Raw genomic sequence first — 8,873 nt, forward strand, 5'->3', positions numbered from 1 at the left:
TTAGTGAGATTCTGTCTCAAAAAGTGAACAGGACCAGGAATGTAACTCGGTACAAAGGCCCTAAGTTCAATCCCCAGTACCGTAAAAATAAAACAACAAAACATCATGGTGTGTTGGATCTTCTTGGTTCCTAGAGACCTAGTTATGAGTCAGCATCCCCAAAGAGTTTCATTCCTATGAGACAACCCCCACAAACCTATAAATCTGTAAATCCTTCCCAGTTGTCTGTTCTGTGGACTCAACCGCCAGCCGGAGCCACCAGTAGGCACAGCCTAATGAAACTGCATGAACAGCTCCCACCAGAACATGCCATCAAGCCTCTGGAACTACAACAGAAGTTTAAAACTCTACGGTCCCCTTGCCTGATTCAGGCAACACGCTGCAAGATATACCCATGCTGTACAAAAACTATAAACACTAAGACAAGGCTGGCTGAGCCCAGAAGCACTGTCTGTATTTCCCCAGCCTAAAAACACATCCTGTTCCGGCCAGCCTGTCCAGAGTGTTGCCTGCTTGGAAACTGATGATGAAGGCTTTTGTCTTAAATTCCCACACTGTCTGCTTCTGTACTTCCTGCTTACAGACCCTGGATAAGCCCTGGCCTGACTGCATTTCGGGGCTGGCAATTCAGGGAACGATCCCCGTCAGCCTGCCAGCATTGATAAACTTGTGCCTTCTGCTGCTTGGTGCAGGGCGCCTCCCTTTCTGTTTGGTAACAGTTCAGGACATAACAAATACTAAAATAATAAAAAATATTACATACCTCTTCACAAGCATCAGTTCTCCTAATGGTTGTTTCTTTGATTAAATTGTGACTGATTCAGAGCTAGGCCCAGTGGAATATCATTGTAGGTAGATGGTATTTATTAAAGATGCACTTTGTAAACACAGGGCCACCACTGAGGCATTTTTAAAAAGTATAAATAACAAGTGAGCAAAGGAGATAAAACAGAATCATAAATACTTAATCTGAAAGCAGGTTGAAAAATAATAAGCAGCAAGAAATAAACAGGAGACTTGCTAGCAAACTAAAAATCAATCACACTGGTTACTGTATTAAATTTTAATGACCTAAACTCATGATTGAAAACACAAAATTATTTAACTGAATAAAAAGGCCAGAATAAATTATATCTCTAATAAAAATTCACCTTAAATATAAAGATATCAAATTAAAAGGGTGAAAATGTAGGCCATGCAAACAATAGCTAAATTAGCATTAAATAAAACTAAACTTCAACAGGAAGAACATTTTCAGATATGAAGATAGGCATCTTTTAATGTAAAAATGCCAATGCATTGAGAAGACATAGCAATACCAAATGTATATGCACCTAAAAATAGAATTTTAAAGGTAAAATTGATAGAACAGAAAAAAGAAATATACAAGTCCAGACTTACACAGCTGGAGACTATAATATTCCTTTATCAGTAATCAATAAAACATATACACAGATAATTTGTAAAGATACAGAGCACCAGAACCACATTATTAATCAATTTGGTCTACCTGATGATTATAAAGTACTCCATCCAACAATAGCAGAATTATGCGTTGTTTTCAAGTGCTCATGGAACATTTTCCAAGATGACTATATTCTAGGCTACAAGGCAAATCTCAACAAATTTAAAATGATTAGAACCATATGAAGTAGGTTCAATTACCACAGGGTAGTTAAACCAGAAATTAGCAACAGAAGAATACTGCAAAAACTCCCAAGTAATTGGAAACTAACTCACTTCTGGTAACCCGTAGGTATAAAAGTAGTTCTCAAGAGAAATCAAAATATATTTTGAATAAAAATTAAAACAATGAAAATAAAAATTTGGGAGATGCAGGCAAAGCAAGGCTTAGGGGAAATTTTATGGCATTAAATGCTTATATTTAGTAAGAAGAAAAATTTCAAATTAAGGATACATTTTGACATAAGACATTAGGAAAAAAAAGAAAACCAAATTAAACCCAAAGCATGCAAAAGTAATGCAGTCATTGAGATGAGAAATTAATGAATTTTAAAAGAGGAACGCAATAGAGAAAATCAATAAAATCAAGTTAATAGAGTGTGTCCTTACCTGTTTCTAGCTAAACAAAACATAAATTTTGCTAGTGGTTACATTTAAATTTTTATTGGATATTTAGGGGGTGATTTTTATGCATTTTGGGATAGTAAACAAAAACTTAAGCAGTCCTTCAATAGGTTAATCTTGATTCATTTGCAATTTTTTCACTGCTTACTTAGCAGCATTTTAAAAGGAGAATTTCTGGAAAATTTTAATCTACATTCTGCAAAATATCAATTGAACATTTCTAAGTTGGCTTCCAACTGTGTCCAGGACTGTGAGAAAATAAGACTCTGTAATTTTTAAACCATCCACTTTGTAGTACTCTATTTTGTTACAGGAAATAAAACAAATAGCAGTAATAAAAGTATCTTCTCTAGAGCACCAGTCCAAAGGTGTTATTAGGTATTAATAATAACAAAGTTGCAATGACAGAAACAACTATTACAAATACTAAGATATACAAAATTCTACATTTCCTATTGCTTTTAATATATTTATGACTCTAAAAAGAGTTTTGGAATTTTTAAGATTTCTTGAGAATAACCATTAACCTTTTCTGCAAAGGATATTTAACAAAAGAAATTTTGTTACACTTTCCTTGGAGAATATAATTTCTTCAGAGAATTACAAAAATTTGAAGACTGCAAGAACTGAATGGTTGTCTCAGTTACTTTTCTGCAGCTGAGACAAAACATCCAATACCCACAAATTAAGGAGGAAAGGTTTATTTAGCTCACAGTTTGTAGAGGTTTTCAGCTTCTTCAGTGCAGGGTGGCATGGCATACAGGCATTGCAGAGGAGAAACAGTTCATGGCAGACAGAAGATAGCAAAGCAAGCAAGTCTCTTTCAGTGCCTTATATTGTATCCAGGCTACCGAGTTTAGTGTACTGCCCAATCAACATGGACTGACTTAGTATTGCACACCCTTAATCCCAGCATCACAAAACTCTAGATTCACCTACCTCTGAGAAAGCCTCACTTGTGTCTCCATGTGGCTTGGATGGGGGAGACATCTAGATCCAAACCATAACAATAATCTACCTAGACTATCTGTTAGCCATGGAAGTCTTTCATGTGCCTTCTGTAAGACAAATAATTATTCAGTGGCAGATTCAATACTGGGACCTAGTTCCCTGCTACTTGCAGCTATTGGCCCACTCAATTACTTAATTGAATCCCTCTCTAATTCCACTGGTTGTTTTGGTGAAGCTGTATGAGCTTGCTCCAGAAATATATGACTTTGTTTTACCTCACACTTACCAGCTCTGCCAAAATCTGGCAAAATGTTCCCTCATCTCCTCAGCACTGAAGCAATCAGCTGGAATAATCGTTATGCATCTGCATGTGTGCCAGGACACTTTCTGTGGTAGGTTCCCACTAAATAGTTTTCAGTATGTAATTGTTGGGGCTCAGAAGTATATCACATTTTGATGAAGTTACATGTAAACAGAATTATGATAAAATTTTTTAGCTGACATTATGAGTCATCATTCTGCTAAAATTATAGTTTTAGTATAAATTATATCATAGGAGAGATATGAAAAGACACATGAATTTCTTTTAAAATGCTATATTGTGGGTTTTTATAAAGCCTGAGAGACTAGATAAACTCATCCATCCTATCCTCAGGCACACAGGATGGTTGGACAAAAAAGAGAAAACCACTGTTACAGAATGCTGTTTGACTCTGTAAATTAACAATATAGTACTGATAAAAAAATTGCAAAATAGACTGATCACCGAGAAATCTGGAAGGCTGAGGCAGGAAGATAGCAAATTTGAGCCTACCTTGGGCAATTTAGCTTTGTAAAGGACTTGGGGTATAGCTTAGTGTGACGGTCCTGGATTCAAGCCCAGTACCACTAAATAAATTATATAAAATAAAATAAAAGTAATAAACATAAAGTTCTCATCAATGGCTTGGATTCATACAGTAATGTTAGTGATTCTTCCCTGGTGGAATTTTCCTTCAATAAAAATGCAGCCATCAGGCAAATGAGAGAGAAAATGTGACCAGTTTAAATTTTTTTAGACTAATACCAGAATTTTTATGTTTTGTTTTTTAACTGCAGAGAGAAAGGTACTCAAAATTAATGTATTCAAAAGTTGAAAATTCCTGCCTTGTTGTTGTCAAGGTGTCACAACTGAAGGATTTCTTTGTTAGTATAAATATCAAGAAATATGCATTTTGCACTCCTAAGAATGTCACAGAAATGAAATATTATTTTCCAGGTGATATATAAAACCAGATATGACAGTTTTACTAGTATGAATTATTCATTGCTGTAGACAAATTAGCATTATCTTGGTAGGTGTGTGGTTGCTAAAGTTTGTGTTCAGATAAGCTAAATGTTAGGGATATCGTAACTTACAGTTAACATTTTTTGCATAATGTATTTGTTCTGCATATGTTTTACCAAAACATAATTGTTGTTTTTAATGTAATTTTAATTTTAATGTAATTTTCACTTTTATTCCACAATTAATTGAAAGGAGGTTTTAAAGGTAATTGGAGAGATAACGTTTCATTTGCATTGATTAATGAACGCTAACGGGTAGAGGTTTGCTTACTATCTGTCCTTCATGGACACAGTATTCAATTGATTCATATATTCAGAAGCATAAATTAGCATAAGCTTGGCTCCCAACATATCTAGAATGCTTTACACTGTTGTGATCTGGACCTGAAATGTCTCGCAAAGTTCATGTGTTGAAGATTTGGCCCTCAGTGCAGCAGTGTTCAAAGAATGGACTTTGGTGGTAGGTTGGACAGTGAAGGTTCAAAACTCATTCACAGATTATTCTATTAATGGATTCATAGTTGTTCTGGTTTGTATCTAGATGTATCCCAAACTCTCATGTGTCACAGACGGGGAGTTTCAGATTAGGGTGTATGAATGTGATTAAGGGTGTGATACTGGGATTAAGGATGTTATAATGGAATTTCTCCCTGGAGATGGGTGGCGCCTATCAGTAGGTTTATAGATGAAATGGATGAAATATAAAAGGACAGGAAGAACACAGGTTTGCTGCTGCTGCTTAACTGATTGCTACTTCCTGCCTACCATGCCATGGACTGTTTCTCCTTTCTATGATGCCTCTCTGCATCCACCCTGCTTTGGAGCCAGCTGACTGGAACCTCTATATACTGTGAGCTGAAATAAACCTTTCCCTCCCCTTGAACTTGTGAGTGTCAGGTATTTTGTCTCAGCAACGGGAAAAGTAACTAAGACAATAATTTAATGAACTATTGGGAAAACGTGGAAGCTTCATGAGATGGAACCTGGTGGGGGAAGTAGGTCACCAGGGTACGTCCTCAAAGGACACACTCTGTTTCCCATCTCTCTTCTCTCTTGCCTTCTCTCTCTCATGTCCCCTCCCCTCCATACCTCCCACGTTTCCTCCCTTCTCCTTCTCCCTATTTTCCTCTCTCTTTCAGATCACCAGGAGGTAAGAAGACCTGTTCTGCCTTGCACTCCCCACAGTGAGCTTCTGCCTCAGCACAGGCCCAGAAATAACAGAACCAAGGGATCCTGGGCGGGGGCTGCTGCAACCATGAGGCCAAAATAAGCTTTTCCTCCTTTTAAGCTCTTAACTTGGGTATTTATTACAGTGACAGAGAGCTGACTAACACACACTCTAAAAGATTTTTTTTCTACATAATTGAAAAATCCCTAAACAAGAAGAAAGTATGTTTTGGAGTTATATTTGTAAAGAGACAGGATTTAAAAAAATATTTTTATGAAACTGTTTTCCCTTAGTGTGCTATGAAGATAGTATCAGTATTAAGTGGAGAAAGAAAGTCCATATTTGAAGAGTAGAACTTTTATTTATTCACTGAAAATTTACCTAGACTTCTGAAAATGGTTGTTAGTTTAAATGACAAATCAAAAGTATGTAGGACAAAGGACATAGGCTTTGGAGCCAGAGAAATCAAGATTCTCACTGGCTTTTTTCAATAAATTGGGGAGCATTCAATAAAATAGAAATTCTTAAAATCACCAGATTTTTCCATATTATGGAGCATCAATCCTTAGAACAATGAAAAGAAAATGTTATTTTGGACAGCATCTGGGGTCTGTCCTCAGCACAGAGGTTTAGTTGCTGTGAAGCAGAGATGGCTAAACTTTTAGAGCTCTTATTGATAACACGCAGCCCTCTGCAGCACGCGGGCAGCCCTCCCTGCCACTGCCGCCAGGTCTTCTGATTCCACTGCCAACAGTGAACTCAGAGCACCACGAAGAATTTCTGTGTTAAGCCAAATTAGCCAAATCAGAAAGAGAAGAAACTAGAACCAAAGAAAACCAGCTCTCAGGAAGTGAAGACGTCCAGTAGAGGGCGGTCAGATCCGTATCCAAGGCTCTATGGCCTGGGGCTCCCCGGGGTGAGTCAGCTTTGACATGACAAATGGAGGGAACAAAAGTGAAGCACTGGTCTGGAAATACATGATGAGGCCACATGTTTTTCTTAATTTGCTCTTAAATCTAAAGTGAACTGTAAGGGTTTGTGAACTAACCAATGTAGTTGGAGAAATTGGGTCACCCTATGATGGACATCACTAAGGAAATAAATATAAATTGCATTCTTATGGAAATTTTATAGTCGTAAAATTTTATGAACAGTTAGCTATTCTTCAAAAGCACATGACCTGTGTTTCCATGAGTAAGGACAGAATATTTAATGGTAGGTAGCTAATAAATTACTTCCAGCCATCTTCATTGACAAAGGCTTTGATGAAATCTTTCGTTAAAAGATAGCCATTAACCTTACTGTTAAAGACAGAATTTGTGTTTTTGACACTTTCTACTAGAGTAGTAATTCCTAACATATTTGGTCACTATCATGTAGAACCCAATTAAAATACTCCCTGTGATGATCCACAGGAATAACAGGTTGAGCTCTGCTAAAATGTGCTAAAGATGACTTACCTGCTGGGGAAGCCCCTGCCCTCTCTGCTCCTACCCTTGTGTCCCTTTTCCCTCATCCAGGCTCCTGTACAAGGGAAAATGCCATTAGCTGAAACCAGAATCTAAATTAGGCAATTCCATTAGTCTAATTAACCTAAAATTTTAAAAGCACATCCTGTGTTTTTTCAGACTAAGTTCTCCTAATTAATTCAGTAGAATTGTTTCAGAGTCATTATTATCTTCCAGAACCAAAAATTCTTACATTGCTCCTTTGAAAAAACCCTAAACGTTCTTTGTGATATTTCCTGTACAGTTGGGGTTTTGTTCATAAAGTCTTAGCCTAAACCAATGTCTACCTAGCTTATCTACCAGAAGATATAATATTTCTGTTTAGTATTTAGATCTTTGATTCATTACAATTTTAGTTTAGTACAAGGTGAATTATATGCATCTAGTTTTAATTTTTGGCGTGTGGAAAGTCAGCTTTTCCAGCACCATTTATTAAAGCGGTGATCTTTCTTCCAGTGAAGGTATTTGGCGACTTTGTTGAAGCTAAGATGGCTGAGTATGTCTGGAGTTGTTTCTGCATCTTCTAGTCCATTCCATTGATCCTCATGTCTGTTTTTTGTCAGTACCATGCTGTTTTTGTTACATTTATTTGATGGAAATTGTCATAAACATTTAAAATTCATTTAAGACATTTGGGCAGCTACAAAAAAAGACTCATGCAAGAGAACTTCTTGAATTGCTTCAGAAATTGGCAAGAATCATCAGATATAGTGTGTTCAAAGCAAAGGGGAGTGTCTTGAGGGTGATTAATAGCAATGCATCTTTTACTGTAACACTTTTTAAATTTTTTAAATTTAAATATTCACTATGGTTTTCTCTTGCACCCTGTGCATGACATTCTGAAAAAGGCAAAACTATAGAATTAGTGAAAATATTGCTAATTACTGAGCTGTGGGTGCAGAAGAGGAGAGGAGTGGGTAGGTGGAGCACAGAAGGTTTTTAGGGAAGTGAAATTCTCCTAGTGACATTATGCATTAGTATAAAACCACAATGCTGTCCAACACAAAGAACGAACTCCAATGCAAACCAGGAATGTTAAACATTTACTAGTTTGGTTCATCCTTGATAACGAATGTACCTACTGATGTAAGATATTAACAACAAGGATAACTTGGTGGGGAAGAGAAATATGTGGCAACTTCCTGTACCATCTGTTTAGTTGTCAATAAACCTCAAATTGCTATAAATATAGTCATTCTTTTAAAAACCTTAAGTTTTCCATGATATGTGCCTTACCTGCGTGTAATATTTCCTCTCTGCCAAAGAAAGCACCTCATTTCCTCACTAAATCTACAAGATGTCCTCCAAAATAAATATGCATTCAAAACCAGGTGCCCACACTGTCTCAGACCTTTGTATGTTATTATAACAAAATACCTGAGATTGGTATTTCATAAAGAAAAGACCTCTAAGCTCACCCTATACACATGAAAGGCTGAAGAAATTCTGAGGAAGGCAAAAACATAGATCCAGGAAGTGTCTGTTCAGTGATGCCTCTGTTAACAGTGTAGATTTGATTACGGGATAAGATGCTAACTTCACACTCCTGTGGGGAGAAGTGCTTTGCTGCAGGGAGGCAGTGTCACATCCAGACTGCTGAGGGAGGTCTCCTGCCCATGACTGACCGTGAGACTGATCTGGATTCTACTCTGGGCTCTGTCAGTTCCTGGCTACATGCAGGCTGGAAAAATAATTTTCATTCTCTCACATTGAGATGATAATTTTTTACTTATAGTAGTACTGCAAGAATTTGAGCAAATGAATGCAAAGTCCCTAGCAGAGTGCTCAGAATTTTTAAATATATTTTAAGATAGTTATTGATATTATTTTTA

Source organism: Cavia porcellus, unplaced genomic scaffold (assembly GCF_034190915.1).
Source record: "Cavia porcellus strain 051 isolate PalLab524CR breed Dunkin Hartley unplaced genomic scaffold, mCavPor4.1 scaffold_17, whole genome shotgun sequence".
Classification (NCBI taxonomy): domain Eukaryota; kingdom Metazoa; phylum Chordata; class Mammalia; order Rodentia; family Caviidae; genus Cavia; species Cavia porcellus.